The sequence below is a fragment of the Hyla sarda genome, chromosome 5 (genome assembly GCF_029499605.1).
Source record: "Hyla sarda isolate aHylSar1 chromosome 5, aHylSar1.hap1, whole genome shotgun sequence".
In the NCBI taxonomy this organism is placed as follows: domain Eukaryota; kingdom Metazoa; phylum Chordata; class Amphibia; order Anura; family Hylidae; genus Hyla; species Hyla sarda.
In genome coordinates this window covers 20,837,323-20,854,759 of record NC_079193.1, presented here as the reverse complement: position 1 = coordinate 20,854,759, position 17,437 = coordinate 20,837,323, and the positions used below count along the sequence as shown (strand labels likewise).

General features: G+C 45.7%; 1 protein-coding gene across 1 annotated transcript in view; it reads right to left on the bottom strand.

Annotated features, from left to right (window-relative positions):
* The window catches only part of LOC130272929 (protachykinin-1-like), a 180,428-nt gene extending 164,983 nt beyond the window's left edge, over window positions 1-15,445 (bottom strand). The window contains exon 1 of the mRNA XM_056518956.1: window positions 15,388-15,445. The gene's annotated coding sequence lies outside the window, so the exon portion shown is untranslated. The remainder of the gene's footprint in view (window positions 1-15,387) is intronic.
* Window positions 15,446-17,437: the final 1,992 nt, after the last annotated feature.

Below are 17,437 nucleotides of genomic sequence, written 5' to 3'. Positions count from 1 at the left end.
GCATGCTGGGAGCTGTAGTTATGCAACAGAAGGAGGCAGACCACCACAACTCCCAGCATTCCCTTATGGGCATGCTGGGACTTATAGTTTTGCAACAGCTGGAGGCACATTTTTTCTATGGAAAAGTGTACCTTCAGCTGTTGTATAACTACAACTCCCAGCTTGCACAATCAGCTAATGTGCATGCTGGGAGTTGTAGTGGTGCATCTGGTGGTTGCATAACTACAACTCCCAGCATGCCCGTTGGCTGTCGGTGACTGCTGAGAGTTGTAGTTTTCCAACAGCTGAAGGCACACTGAGTTAAGTAGCAAACCAGTGTGTATCCAGCTGTTGCATAACTACAATCCCCAGCATCCCCAGCCAAAGTAGTATGCCTCCGGCTGTTGCATAACTACAAGACCCAGCATGCCCTTCCGCTGTCCGTACATGCTGGGGGTTGTAGCTTTTGCAACAGCTGAAGGCACACTGGTTGCAAAACACTGAGTTTGTTACCAAACTCGGTGTTTCACAACCAGTGTGCCTCCAGCTGTTGCAAAACTACAACTCCCAGCATGCACTGATAGACCATACATACTGGGAGTTGTAGTTTTGCAACAGCTGGATGTTTCTCCCCCCCCCCAATGTGAACGTACAGGGTACACTCACATGGGCGCAGGATTACAGTAAGTATCCAGCTGCAAGTTTGAGCTGTGGCAAATTTTCTGTGGCAGCTCAAACTGCCAGCGATAAACTACTGTGAACCCCCGCCCGTGCGACTGTACCCTAAAAACACTACACTACTACACTAACAAAAAATAAAATAAAAAGTAAAAAAACACTACATATGCACATGCTCCTACACAGCCCCCCTCCCCAATAAAAATGAAAAACGTCTGGTACGTCACTGTATCCAAAACGGAGCCTCCAGCAGTTGCAAAACTACAACTCCCAGCATGCACTGATAGACCGTACATGCTGGGAGTTGTAGTTTTGCAACAGCTGGATGTCATCCCCCCCCCCAATGTGAACGTACAGGGTACACTCACATGGGCGGAGGTTTACAGTAAGTATCCGGCTGCAAGTTTGAGCTGCGGCAAATTTTCTGACGCATCTCAAGCTGCCAGCAAGAAACTACTGTGAACCCCCGCCCGTGCGACTGTACCCTATAAACACTACACTACACTAACACAAAATAAAATAAAAAGTAAAAAACACTACATATACACATACCCCTATACAGCCCCCCTCCCCAATAAAAATGAAAAATGTCTGGTATGCCACTGTTTCCAAAACGGAGCCTCCAGCTGTTGCAAAACAACTACTCCCAGTATTGCCAGATAGCCACTGACTGTCCAGGCATGCTGGGAGCTTTACAACAGCTGGAGGCACCCTGTTTGGGAATCACTGGCGTAGAATACCCCTATGTCCACCCCTATGCAAGTCCCTAATTTAGGCCTCAAATGCGCATGGCGCTCTCACTTTGGAGCCCTGTCGTATTTCAAGGCAACAGTTTAGGGTCACATATGGGGTATCGCCGTACTCGGGAGAAATTGTGTTACAAATTTTGGGGGTATTTTCTGCTATTACCCTTTTTAAAAATTTAAAATTTTTGGGAAAACAAGCATTTTAGGTAAAAAAAAAAATTTTTTTTACATACACAAAAGTCGGGAAACACCTGTGGGGCATAAAGGTTCACATTACCCCTTGTTACGTTCCCCGAGGGGTCTAGTTTCCAAAATGGTATGCCATGTGTTTTTTTTTTTTTTTTGCTGTTCTGGCATCATAGGGGCTTCCTAAATGCGGCATGCCCCCAGAGCAAAATTTGCTTTCAAAAAGCCAAATGTGACTCCTTCTCTTCTGAGACCTGTAGTGCGCCAGCAGAGCAATTTTCACCCCCATATGGGGTGTTTTCTGAATCGGGAGAAATTGGGCTTCAAATTTTGAGGGGGTATTTTCTGCTATTAACCTTTTTAAAAATGTAGGTAAAATTTTTTTTTTTTTTTTTTACATATGCAAAAGTTGTGAATCACCTGTGGGGTATTAAGGTTCACTTTACCACTTGTTACGTTCCCCGGGGGGTCTAGTTTCCAAAATGGTATGCCATGTGTTTTTTTTTTTTTGCTGTCCTGGCACCATAGGGGCTTCCTAAAGGTGACATGCCCCACAAAAACCATTTGTCGCTCCTTCCCTTCTGAGCCCTCTACTGCGCCCGCCGAACAATTAACATAGACATATGAGGTATGTCCTTACTCGAGAGAAATTGGGTTTCAAATACAAGTAAAAATTTTCTCCTTTCTACCAATTGCAAAAATTCTAAAATTGGGTCTACAAGAACATGCGAGTGTAAAAAATGAAGATTTTGAATTTTCTCCTTCACTTTGCTGCTATTCCTGTGAAACACCTAAAGGGTTAATACACTTACTGAATGTCATTTTGAATACTTTGGGGGGTGCAGTTTTTATAAGGGGGTCTTTTATACGGTATTTCTAATATGAAGACCCTTCAAATTCACTTCAAATCTGAACTGGTCCCTGGAAAATAGTGAGTTTGAAAATTTTGTGAAAAATTTCAAAATTGCTGCTGAACTTTCAAGCCCTCTGGTGTCTTCCAAAAGTAAAAACTCATAAATTTTATGATGCAAACATAAAGTAGACATATTGTATATGTGAACCCCAAAAAAATTTATTTTGAATATCCATTTTCCTTACAAGCAGAGCTTCAAAGTTAGAAAAATGCAAAATTTTCATTTTTTTCATCAAATTTTGGGATGCAAGTAACCATAAAATTTTACCACTAAGTTAAAGTAGAATATGTCACGAAAAAACAATCTCGGAATCAGAATGATAACTAAAAGCATTCCAGAGTTATTAATGTTTAAAGTGACAGTGGTCAGATTTCCAAAAAACGCTCTGGTCCTTAAGGTGTAAAATGGCCTGGTCCTTAAGGTGTTAAATAGTCCCCATAGGGGACTATTTATAGCAATCATTCAATTGCTAATACTGTTCAGTGCTATTCATAGGGCATAGCACTGATCAGTGTTATTGGTCATCTTCTGCTCTGGTCGACCCGTGGAAGGCAGCGGAGGCAAGTGAGGGGACCTTCGTCTGCCGTTCTGGATGATTGGTTTGCCGCTGCAGCACTGCGGGCAATCCGATCATCCATTTTAGTTACCCTCAATTCTGCAGATGCCGTGACCTGTATTGATCACGGCATTTGAGGGGCTAATGGCGGACATCTGCGCTATCAGCAGCCGGGACATGCAGCGCATGACCCCGGCATCACACCGATGCTTGCGGTTATGCATAGGACTCAAATGTACGTCCTGGTGGGTTAAGTACCACCTCACCTGGGGGGGGGGGGGGGGTAAGGGTTAAATCACCTAGCCTATATTTGTTGTTGACATATAAGTAACATGTGTGCCAAATTTCATGTTAATATCTTTAGCCGTTTGGACGTGATGCTGAGAGAGTACGGGGGAGTACTATCAGATAGGAGAGAGCACACACACGCATACATACACACACATTACGTTTTATATATATATATATAGATTAATTATAACTGCCAGTCATGCTGGAAGATGTCAATTTGTCTGATAGCATTCTTCTGTGCTCTCTCCAGTCTAATAGCACTCCTCTGTGCTCTCTCCAGTCTGATAGTACCACTCTGTACTCTCTCCTGTCTGATAGGACTCCTCTGTACTCTCTCCTGTCTGATAGCACTCCTCTGTACTCTCTCCTTACTGATAGTACTACTCTGTGCTCTCTCCTGTCTGATAGGACTCCTCTGTGCTCTGTCCTGTCTGATAGTACTACTCTGTGCTCTCTCCTTTCTGATAGGACTCCTCTATGCGCTCTCCAGTCTGATAGTACCACTCTGTGCTTTCTCCTTTCTGATAGCACTCCTCTGTGCTCTCTCCTGTCTGATAGTACTCCTCTGTGATCTCTCCTGTCTGATAGCACTCCTCTGTGATCTCTCCTGTCTGATAGTACTACTCTGTGCTCTCTCCTGTCTGATAGCACTCCTCTGTGCTCTCTCCTGTCTGATAGTACTCCTCTGTGCTCTCTCCTGTCTGATAAGATTCCTCTGTGCTCTATCCTGTCTGATAGCACTCCTCTGTGCACTCTCCTGTCTGATAGTACTCCTATGTGCTCTCTCCTGTCTGATAGCACTCCTCTGTGCTCTCTCCTGTCTGATAAGATTCCTATGTGCTCTCTCCTATCTGATAGCACTCCTCTGTGCACTCTCCTGTCTGATAGTACTCCTATGTGCTCTCTCCTGTCTGATAGTACTCCTCTGGGCTCTCTCCTGTCTGATAAGATTCCTATGTGCTCTCTCCTATCTGATAGCACTCCTCTGTGCTCTCTCCTGATAGGACTCCTCTGTGCTCTCTCCTGTCTGATAGCACTCCTCTGTGCTCTCTCCTGATAGCACTCCTCTGTGCTCTTTCCTGTCTCATAGGACTCATCTTTGCTCTGGCCTATCTGATAGCACTCCTCTGTGCTTTCTCCTGTCTGATAGGACTCCTCTGTGTTCTCCCCTGTCTGATAGTACTCCTCTGTGCTCTCTCTGGTCTGATAGTATTCATCTGTTCTCTCTCTTGTCTGATAGTACTCCTCTGTGGTCTCTTGTCTGTGGTCACCTGTCTGATAGGGCTTCTCTTTGCTCTCTCCTGTCTGATAAGATTTCTCTGTGCTCTCTCCTGTCTGAAAGCACTCCTCTATGCTCTCTCCTGTCTGATAATACTCCTCTGTGCTCTCTCCTGTCTGATAGTACTCCTCTGTGCACTTTCCTGTCTGATAGCACTCCTCTGTGCTCTCTCCTGTCTGATAGTACTCCTCTGTGCTCTCTCCTGTCTGATAGTGTGGTGAGCCAGGAGAGCAATGGTGTCTGGGGTGCTGCTATGTTAGTGTGAGGTCTGGTGGCATTAACCCTTAGTTTTCGTGATGCCAGCGTGGGGTTTCCTTAGGGTTAATGGTCCTGCCGCCAACCGTCCAAAAAACGACAGGTAGACTAGTGGAATGTCCACAGCAGATTTTATGAATAAACTGAAGAACTTTACTTGCAGATTTTATGCAACAGGCTTGGTACATAACAGTCTCTTATGAGTGAACTGGGATACAGGTTCCTCACAGGTTTTGCTGGGACTTGGAAGCAATGAGCTTTGATGCTAGCCACTGTGCTACTAGTGATAGATTTGATGAGAGTAGTAGTCACACAGGATTTTGTAGATTGAGCTTTGATAACTCACGGTTTTGTGGCTGCAGGTTCTTAGGCTTTGGCCTAGCTTGAATTTAAGATTTGTGCTGAGATGTACTTTCTATGAGTGCCGGGAACTAAGAGAGAGAATTTAGTGGCAGCAGCCCCATATATCTTAATGGGGCTGGGCAAAAGCTCATTGGTCAGCAAACCTGTAAGTCCTGACCCAGTGAACCCTGGGTACATAACATGGCCTAGGAAGGTCCTTAACTCCTTGGGGACGAAGGGCGTATGCATACGCCCTCGCGTCCCGTCACTTAAGGACGGAGGGCGTATCCATACGCCCTACGTATTTCCGATCACTGCCGCTCGCCGGGCGGTGATCGGACCGGGATGCCTGCTGATATCTATCAGCAGGCATCCTGTGGCAATGCCTAGGGGGGTCCTGAGACCCCCCCATATCGGCGATCGCAGCAAATCGCAGGTCAATTCAGACCTGTGATTTGCCGCGATCCGGGCAAATCGGGTCACTGGTGACCCGATCTCCCGGAAAATAAGACTGATCGGAGCTGTCAGAGACAGCTCCGACCAGCCTAAAGCATAGGAGCGAGGTGGCAATGTTGCCACCCCCTCCAATCCCCTGCCATTGGTCGGTCAGGCTGACCACCAATGGCAGGAGGGGGGCGGGGGGTTACAGTTCATTTCCCCCTGCTCTGCGCACCGATCGAAGTCGGTACAGAGCGGGGGGAACACTGACGGCGAGGAGGGGGGACATGGCCCAGCTTACCCGGACCGGCATCGGCGGCGGAGGCGGCGGCATCACGGAGCAGCGGCAGCAGTAACAAGCGGCGGCAGGAGGAAGAGCAACTGCCGGAAAGTGCGGCTGAGAAGGCTGCAGTGAAGATCGCGGTAAGTGATCTTCACTGTGGCCTTCTAAAAGCTGCAAAACTACAACTCCCAGCATGCCCACCAAGCCAAAGGCTGTCTGGGCATGCTGGGAGTTGTAGTTTTGCAACATCTGGAGGGTCACAGTTTGGAGACCACTGTGTAGTGGTCTCTAAACTGTGGTCCTCCAGATGTTGCAAAACTACAACTCCCAGCATGCACTGACTGTCTGGGCATGCTGGGAGTTGTAGTTTTGCAACATCTGAAGTAGCACAGTTTGGAGACCACTATATGGTGGTTTCCAAACTGTAGCCCTCCAGATGTTGCAAAACTACAACTCCCAGCATGCCCAGACAGTCAGGGATGCTGGGAGTGTAGTTCTGCAATATCTGGCCCTTCAGATGTTGCAGAACTACAACTCCCAGCATGCCTGGACAGTCTGGGCATGCTTGGAGTTGTAGTTTTGCAACATCTGGAGGGCTACAGTTTGGAGGCCACTGTTCTTCCCCAGTTGTTGCATAACTACAACTCCTAGCATGCCCAGACTGTCCAGGCATGCTGGGTGTTGTAGTTCTGCAACATCTGAAGGGCCAGATATTGCAGAACTACACGCCCAGTATCCCTGATTGTCTGGCCGTGCTGGGAATTGTAGTTTTGCAACAGCTGTAGGCACACTGGTTGGGAAACACTGAGCTAGGGTCTGTTTCCTAACTCAGTGATTCCAACCCGTGTGCCTCCAGCTGTTGCAAAACTACAACTCCCAGAGTGCATTGACAGACCGTACATGCTGGGAGTTGTAGTCTTGCAACAGCTGGAGGCACATGGGTTGGAATCACTGAGCTAGAGTCTGTTTTCTAACTCAGTGGTTCCCCACCAGTGTGCCTACAGCTGTTGTAAAACTACAACTCCCAGCATGTACGGTCTGTCAGTGCATTCTGGGAGTTGTCATTTTGCCACAGCTGAAGGTTTGGGCCCCCCCCCCCCCCCCCCCCCCATGTGAATGTACAGGGTACATTCACACGGGCGGGTTTACAGTGGGTTTCCTTCAAGGAAACTTACTGTGAACCCCTGCCTGTGTGAATGTACCCTAAAAACACTACACTAACAAATAATAAAAAGTAAAACACTACACATACACCCCCTTACACGTCGAAACCCCCCCCCCCCCCCCAATAAAGACGAAAAACGTCTCATACGGCAGGGTTTCCTAAACGGCGCCTCCAGCTGTGGCAAAACCACAACTCCCAGTGTTGCCGGACAGCCATAGACTGTCCTGGCAGGCTGGGAGTCTTGCAACAGCTGGAGGCACCCTGTGGGAGACACTGCTGTAGGGTTTTGGTGGAGACAAGCCCCATCCTTGTAACCGGGTCCACCCCTACTGCAAATTCCTTATTCAGGCCTCAAATGCGCATGGCGCTCTCTCACTTCAGAGCCCTGTCGTATTTCAAGGCAACAGTTTAGGGCCACATATGGGGTATCTCCATACTCGGGAGAAATTGCGTTACAAAGTTTGGGGGATTTTTCTCCCATTACCCTTTGTAGAAATGGTAAATTTGGGGAAAAAACCTGCACTTTAGTGAAAATTTTTATTTTCATTTACACATCCAAATATAACGAAAAGTCGTCAAACACCTGTGGGGTGTTAAGGCTCACCGGACCCCTTGTTACGTGCCTTGAGGGGTGTAGTTTCCAAAATGGTATGCCATGTGTTTTTTTTTTGCTGTTCTGGCACCATAGGGGCTTCCTAAATGTGACATGCCCCCAAAAACAATTTCAGCAAAACTCACTCTCCAAAATCCCATTGTCGCCCCTTCCCTTCTGAACCCTCTACTGCGCCCGCCGAACACTTGACATACAAAAATGAGGTATTTCCATACTCGACAGAAATTGGGTTACAAATTTTGGGGGGCTTTTTCTCCTTTTACCCCTTGTAAAATTTAAAAACTGGGTCTACAAGAACATGCAAGTGTAAAAAATTAAGATTTTGAATTTTCTCCTTCACTTTGCTGCTATTCCTGTGAAACACCTAAAGGGTTAACAAACTTACTGAATGTCATTTTGAATACTTTGAGGGGTGCAGTTTTTATAATGGGGTAATTTATGGGGTATTTCTAATATGAAGGCCCTTCAAATCCACTTCAAAACTGAACTGGCCCCTAAAAAATTCCGATTTTGAAAATTTTGTGAAAAATTGGAAAATTGCTTCTGCCCTCTGGTGTTTTCCAAAAGTAAAAACATGTCAACTTTATGATACAAACATAAAGTAGACATATTGTATATGTGAATCAAAATATTATTTATTTAGAATGTTTATTTTCCTTACAAGCAGAGAGCTTCAAAGTTAGAAAAATGCAAAATTTTAAATTTTTTCATCAAATTTTGGAATTTTTCACAAAGAAACGATGCAAGTATCGACAAAAATTTACCACTAACATAAAGTAGAATATGTCACGAAAAAACAATCTCGGAATCAGAATGAAAAGTAAAAGCATCCAGAGTTATTAATGCTTAAAGTGACAGTGGTCAGATGTGCAAAAAATGCTCCCGTCCTTAGGGTTATAATGGGCTCCGTCCCCAAGGAGTTAAACAATAGTACAAACATAATTTACAAGTCACATGACCTGCTAAGGTCCTATACAGTTATAATACCTAGACATTAACCCCTTAAGGACCGGGCGTTTTTCGGTTTTTGCTCTTTCGTTTTTTCCTCCTTACCTTTAAAAAATCATAACTCTTTCAATTTAGCATATATTACCTACAAGCCCGAAAGGCTAATTATAATCATACAAAAAACTACAAAAATTTGCCTGAAAGTAACCAAAATTCAATATTTATTAATCTATACAATCAGGTAGAAAAACACCCATAAAATCACCCGCCCTTAAAATTCCCCCCAACAAGAGCCAAGACTGTTGAGACCCAATTAGCTCCTAGCAGGCTATAACGACCCCTCCCCCTTATTACAATAATTAATTAAATAATAACTGACACAACAACAATTCAACTTTTCCGTGGGTGGGGATCGGCCACAGCTTTATTTATAAAATTACTTATATAAATAACAATTTAACTGTAACAAAGACACCGATTGGCTTCTTGCCAACCCAAGAGGTGCTGCCACACTGTCCTGTGTGGAGGTCTACCCCGGGTTGACCCCGCTTTCACCGTCTTCTTACCGCCAAGCTGTGACTTACAATAAACAGACATACAAAAAAGGGAGGGAGGGAGGGCAAAACTCCGGGTCCTGGGCAGATTGAGGGGGGAAGGGAGGCACCACAGATATAAATACCCAGGGGAGGGCCCCTGAAAGCCTGGGAAACTATTACACCACTGATTGGTGCACTCCTTCCCCCCCACCCATGCGACATACCACTATATTTACCCACAAGTTTTACAGGCGGGGGAGGGGGCTAAAAAACCTTGCCTGTACATTTCTTAACCCTTAACTGCTCACCAGTCAGGGGGCAAGCTAGTTATGCACAGCTTGCCCCTCCAGACTGTTGAGACCCAATTAGCTCCTAGCAGGCTATAACTACCCCTCCCCCTTATTACAATAATTTATTAGATAATAACTGACACAACAACAATTCAACTTTTCCGTGGGTGGGGATCGGCCACAGCTTTATTTATAAAATTACTTATATAAATAACAATTTAACTGTAACAAAGACACCGATTGGCTTCTTGCCAACCCGAGAGGTGCTGCCACACTGTCCTGTGTGGAGGTCTACCCCGGGTTGACCCCGCTTTCACCGTCTTCTTACCGCCACGGAGGAGACCAGTTAGCCCTACACTGGGCTCCGACCCCCACCCAAGAGACACTGGATAGCCAACACCTGGGGCCAACTCAGCCCCCCGAACACACCCAAAACATTTCCTCTCCAGGAAATCCGCCCAACACATTTCCTCTCCAGGAAATCCGCCCAACACATTTCCTCTCCAGGAAATCCGAGGTACCTGCCGCCAGGACCTATGTTTTTGCATTTCCTTTTTTTATTTTATTTTATTTATTTATTTATTTTTTTTTGCACTAACTCTTGTGTGAACTCATCTCTCTCAAACTCGCCCATACACCGAAGAGAGCCGCAGCACTCACACCTTCTTGCGGAAAGCCGCTCGCAAAACAAAAACACATATGGGAAACATCAAACTGGGCGAAAATAGCAACGCAACATGCAGATCGCCCGCGCTACCCTCTCCGGAAACCAAGCCCTCTCCGCCGACACCGATACAAAAGTGAGCGAATCCCAAACTCACAACACCCCATCCTACAAAGAGAAGCCAAAACCCAAAACAGACAATCGAGGGCGGGGAGCAAAAAAGAAAAAAGGGGGGCGCGCAGTCCAGTCAACAATAGGACGACAACCGGACAAAACAGTCATTCGTGGACCCTCATGCAGCACAAGCTGTGTCCCAGATCGCCTAAGCAGTCTCGGACCAACGGACCTGAAAACGCACAAAATAGGCACCCAAAAAACACATCAGACACCCAAGTGCCATGGAAGGAGACGAGGAGAAAGAAAGTGCCCCATCCACCTAGCCCCGAAAAAAGCCAGCGCAAAACCTCGGATCAGAAAAAAAATAAATAAATAAAAAATAAAAAAAACAACGCAAAAGCTACAACCAAAAATCCGACCCACAGCCGCCACCAAGCGACCCAAAAACTGATAGGAAAAACCGATCGCCGACAGCAAGGTCACCCGCTCCCGGGCCCAGCCCCTAGGTATACGCCAACATCCCACCAACCGCAAAGCAGAAAAGAAAAATCACCCCCCGCCATGCGGCAACCTCACCCCACTGGATCGCAGCACAGCGGGAAAGCCAAGCAATTTATTTTTATTTTTTTATTTTTTTTGCATTGAGTAGTAGGTGATTCTCACGAACAGCTAAAGATACCCAGCGTCACATACTAAGAATGTATGCACCATTGGAAAACCAAAACACCACACCAGCAACCAACCAAACCAGCCACACCTGGGAACAGAGCGAGCTCCCCATGAGCTGCAACGGGGGACTGAAAGCAGGCCTGACCACTGCATTACACCTGAAAAACCCCAACCAACCGTAACGTCAGCGCTTAGCGCACCAGGGGCACATATGCGGGGACACAGATACCACACACCCTCGGCAGCCAGAGACAACCTGCAGGAAAAAACTCCGCCCAGAAACACATTCCACGTGGAACATTCAGTAAACCAGCAAGGACCGGAATCGGGGCACATAGCGAGCCCTGAAGAAACCAAAACAGAGAAAACGCAATCACTCCCTGACCACAGGAAAGCAGCAAACCAACGCCAACACGGCATGCGGAACCCATGCTAATCTCCTCAGCATCGTGCCAATTCTAACATATGTGCTGCAAAAGCGAGCACAAAATATGGACGCTTCACAAATTTGTGCGTCAGCTTTGCAGCAACAAACCACACCCCAACAAGTGTAAAGCACAGGAGAATCACCCTCCGGAATACCACCACGAACAGAAGAACCCACACAGGCAAGACAAACGGAGACACTAGCGAAACCTACCCACCGCCACATCAGCCAAAGCACCCAGCACGACATGCAGGAGTCCAATGCCTACATGAGATTGGGCAAAACAGGAAAAAACATCAGACAGATACACTAGGACAAATGGAGCAGCGGAGAGAGACTACAACTTAAGATGGAGAGATAAACCAAACAAAGGGGGAGAAAAACCCAAAGAAACAAAACCGTGACTGGCACTGATTCAGGAAAAGGAACAAGCCTCGGGAGCTAAGTCAGCAAAACCCCGGCCACCCAGAGCGTAAGGCCAAAAGACCACACACCCAAGCGCGCACTGCAAAAATGATACCCTACCAAAGCACCCCGTCAAGAAGAGACGTACCCAAATCACAACCAGAGACCAACATAGACATAACACCAATATCCGAGACCCAAACCCAACAAACACACGGGACAAAACACTACACAGAACATAGCCATAAGCACACAAACCAGGGAAGGGGCCAAGCCCCACATCAGAACACTCACCAATTCCAGAAAATGGAGAAGCACAACAGCTGGAGGAACCACTTCACCACCGCCGCAGGCGTGGGACAAGGCACGCCGGAGACCGCTGGATCGCGGGCACTCGGCCGCTGCCGGAAACCACGCCGTGAAACCAGCAGTAGAGGACTCTGAGGGAGAACCCCTGCGGGAAAAACCGAAACACCTACTCCCTGCAAGTGAGAAGAAGGCCCAAAAAAACACCGCCTGTGCCGCCTCCCAGGGCCAGAGCGAGAGCGGCGACAAATACGTCTATGCTCCCATCCGGCCCCAGAGGGGGAAGAGCAACACAAAATCAGGGGAGCACTCCCTACCCCTCCACGGGGGGCATTGGAGAGGCAGGAGGAAGGAGGACAGCAGCGGCAGCAGGGGGGGGGGGTTGGGAACTCTGGGCGGAAAGGTGACGGGGAGGAGTGGGGGCGCAGTGGCTGCAAGAACCATGGGGAGCACTGGAGGAGCACGAGGAAAAAGGGGGGCAGCAGCAGCCACGGCAGCAGTGGGCAGGGGGAGAGTGCTAGTGTGGTGGGGGTAAGGAGCCGGGCAAAGGAGTGGGGACGGTATGAGGGCTCATATAGTTGGCGTTGTGATCTGAAGCTGTCCGCAGTACCATTGTCGTTTTGATTGAGTTTGAGATCGCTGTTTAGTCATACTTACGGTATAAAAAAGGGATCCAAAATACGCTATTTTGGACTGTGAAATTTATTCATTCAAGTAATATTACTTATTTATGTATTTTATTCATTGATTAAATTATTGTAATTTTTTTTTTTATATATTTTTTTTAATTATTTTTTTTTTTAATACGCGTACGCCATAGATGGAGCGCCTCAAAGGACGATATATTTTTTATACTACGGACATGTACGCACGCGGCGATACCACACATGTGTATGTTTGTTGTAATATACAGTATTTTATGTGTTATTATTAATTTATTTTATTAAAAAAATATATATATTTTTATTTTTTATTATTGTTATATATATATATATATATTTTTTTTTTTATTTATTTATTTTTTTTAATTATTATAATTATTATAATTTTTTTTTTTTTTTATTAATTAATTAATTTATTTATTTTTTTATGGGGAAAAAGGGGGGGTGATCAAACGTTAAATATTGCAAGGGTTAAACAATCTTTATTAACTAAACTATTGAAATCCTTCAACTTTATTTTTACACTTTTTTTTTTTTTTTTTTTTGCAATGCTATAGCTCCCCTAGGAGCTATAACACTGCACACGCTGAACCTGACACTGATCACTTGCCATGTATTAACATGGCAATGATCGGTGTTATCAAGGATTGATTGCTCAAGCCTGAATTTCAGGCTTGGAGCAATCAATCGAGGAGCGGACGCGCAGGAGGCAGGTGAGTGACCCTCCTGCTGCGTCCCAGCTGATCGGGACATCGTGATTTTGCGCAAAAGGGGGGTTAACGCAGCAGCCACCGAGGGGCCGCCACCTCCAGAGCGGAGGGGACAAGGGGGGGGGGGTGGTGAAGGAGACCGCAACAGGGGGGGGGGTGAGTGGGCGCATACAGGGGGGGAAAAAGAGACGGACGGGGCAAGGGGAAATCAGAGCCTGGTCCAGGAGCACGCACGGAGGAGGGATCAAAGTACAGGCAGGGGAGAGGGCAAAAGGACGGGACAGGGCTCACAGGGATTACAGTGGGAAGGGAGGGAAGGACTAATAAGAGGTCCGCCAGCCTCCCGAGCCCGCCATGGACGCAACAGGAGGGGAGGCCAGCTCAGCCACAAGGGAGCATGCCATCCCTCACCCTCCTGCTCCATCCAGGCTATAAATAAGGGGCAGCAACATACCCACCAGCAGCCAAAACTCCGGGTCCTGGGCAGATTGAGGGGGGGAAGGGAGGCACCACAGATATAAATACCCAGGGGAGGGCCCCTGAAAGCCCGGGAAACTATTACACCACTGATTGGTGCACTCCTTCCCCCCCACCCATGGGACATACCACTATATTTACCCACAAGTTTTACAGGCGGGAGAGGGGGCTAAAAAACCTTGCCTGTACATTTCTTAACCGTTAACTGCTCACCAGTCAGGGGGCAAGCTGGTTATGCACAGCTTGCCCCTCCAGCAGGATGCCACCGGGATACATGACAAGGATCACAATATTGCCGATAGTACAAATATACAGTATAAGTCAAGTCAGCACACTAATGAAAAGATATCTTAGGTCAGTACTTTACCTGATTGTGACATGCTGACAATTCCCAGGTGGTTGTCCTGCTACCTCGACACGTGTTTCGGGCAATCCCTTTCTCAAGAGGCGCTCTTTTGCAATATTATAGCCCCCATAGGGAGCTATAACATTGCATTTACTGATCTTTAACAGTGTTCAATGCATCTCCATAGGGATGCATTGATCAGTGTTTTTGGCGATTGATTGCTCAAGCCTGGATCTCAGGCTTGAAGCATTCAATCGGCGATCGGACTGCAGGAAGGAAGGTAAGAGACCTTCCTCCTGTAGTACAGCTGTTCGGGATGATGCGATTTCACCGCAGCGATCCCGAACAGCTCCCTGAGCTAACCGGCACTTTTTACTTTCACTTTTAGCCGCGTGGCTCAGCTTTGAGCGCGCGGCTAAAGGATTAATAGCGCGGCACCGCGATCAGTGCCACGCGCTATTAGCGGCGGGTCCCGGCTTCACTATGATGCCGGGCACGCTGTGCTATGATGCGGGGTCACTGTGGGACCCCGCGTTATATCACAGGAGCGGGACCAAGGACATATTCATACGTCCTTGGTCCTTAAGGGGTTAAATAATATATACAATAAATATCACATTTATAGGAGGCGACTAGGGGTAAGCCCTGCAGGAGAGCCCTATAGGAATGGAGGGACTCTAGCTGAGGGGACTTTAGACAAGGGACAGGACAAGGTCCTGTACCGGGACACCACAATAGGACTTTCTTTGCTCTCTCCTGTGTGATACGATTCCTCTGAGCTCTCTCCTGTCTGATAGCAGGGGGCTTCTCTGTATATGCTTGTCCTATCGCCACCTGTCCCAAGAGCGATAGGGAGGTTTAAATAAATGATTGTCCACAACCGTAGGTTTCAGAAAACTGTTGGAACTTTTACTGCAGGTTTTATGCAGAGTTAAACAAGAAAAGTCTTTTTACAAGCAGAGTCCATTAGGATTTTGACAGTTGGTTGGGACCGCGTGAGTTTTAAACTCAGGAGATTAATATGCGCTGTTCCACTGGATTTCAGGGATTGGTTTTAGGTCCAGAAGACACGTTAGCTATAGTGGGGAGTTGTATTGTAACTCACGGTTTAGTATTATCAGGCTTCGGCCTGGTCTTGTCTTTGAAAGTTGCACGGATCTCTACTCTCTGCTAGTCCGGAACCCAAGAGAGTGAGGATTGGCTGGCAGCTCCCTTATTTGGGCAGGGGCTGGCCTTGAGCTCATTGGTCCATACCATCTGTCAATTCTCCTCACAAAGGATTATGGTCTAACATGTGACCATACCATGTGACCTCGGAAGGTCCTTAAGCATACCTTAAAGGAATTAACACTAGTCATGTGACCTAAGGTCCTTCAGACACTATACAGATAATTATATTTATATCAATTATTTACATAAACCACACAAAATTAAAGAACGAAGAGGCGACGAGGGACTTACTCAGCAGGCAGACCCCAACAGTATCTAGGAACTCTAACTACATAACCAAAAGATAAATTGGCCAGCACTATTGATCCAAACTATTGTAAAAACCTGGCTTGCAGGTGCAGGCTGCTGGGCTAAATATACAGCAACAGAAGAATACAGCAGCACACTGCTAGCACAAAGATATAGATGAAACATGAGTATATAGATACAACATGAGTATATAGATAGAACATGAACAGCTATACAGCTGTAATGCAATAAATGAAGATATGAAACTATGAAAATATGAGGTACTTAGCTTGCAAATTTGGTGCCAAATAGCGTGGACCGTCCCACCACGGTAAGGTGACCTCATTCTGGGACGGACCCTACACTGTGGATATGCCTCTGTGTGAACAGTACAACAGGCACTGCAAGGTCTGAAACATCCGAGGTACCTTATATACACCTAATAGAGGTGGGTGGGGTGCAGGAGCCAACATGGAGGTAGCCACTCGGCCGTATATGTAATACAACCAAAAGATAATGGCCTCAACATACATTAGTTTCAACAATCAATGGTCCTTTCTGGACCATTGTAACTTGAAACCAGACTCAACATACAATGCTATGGAATCTGCAAAACATGTCAATGGCTGGAAGAACCAACCAATCAGAATGGTCATTTACTGATAAAACCCCTGTATTCCTAAAGTGCATGTACTGACTGGCTGTCTGGTAGCGCCCCCTACAGTACAGGGAGGTATTACATGTTCTGTACTCTTTACCTGTACCAGGGTTAGCTGCTCCTTTGGACACCAAGTAAGGGCAGCTTCATTTAACTTTTTCAGGACATTGCATGTACTGTACAGGACCCTGAAGAAGCTCCGGTCCTCTACATAGACAGTGATTACAGCTCCAAGCAGATCTTTATTACTTTTATATATAAGGATTTGCTTTATCTGTATTACTTATCTACTTATTTTTCTTTAATCCTCACTTTTTCCTATTTTAAGATGACATTTTGGGACTTCAGAACCAATTACCAGGTTTCCATAGAGTTATGGTCTCAACATACAATGGTTTCAACATACAATGGTCGTCCTGGAACCTATTAATATTGTAACTTGAGGGACTACTGTATATTAATTCATGAAGATATCAAAAGCAGGGGGGCCAACGGCACACAAGGTAATAAGAGAATCATTTATAAAAGAAAGAAGATAATGTTCCACAACAACACACATGAGGTAGCATAATGCACAGGGCAACACAGATAGCATAAAAATAAACAAATATAGATAAATAAATATATGAATGAATATTCTACATATATCGATATAAAATGGGGGGGGGGGCTATTATATATAATGTTGAAATGGCACAATATAACAGTATATGAGGGTATAATAAACATATATATATATATATATATATATATATATATATATATATATATATATATAAAGGGAAAATTGAGTGCATAGAGAAATATAAAATAGATAAAAAAAAAGATGAAAAATATATTAATATTATTAGTGACTGTACTAAATGATACCCTATGAGGGGACCAAAGTGAATAAATACATATACACGTGAAAAATACATGGAAATATAATAAATAATAAAAAAGCTAAATTCATGAAATATCAAAAATAAATGAAGACAAACATGAAAAACATAAGTGAAACAAATTAATATATAAGCACATCTATATTATCAAAGTG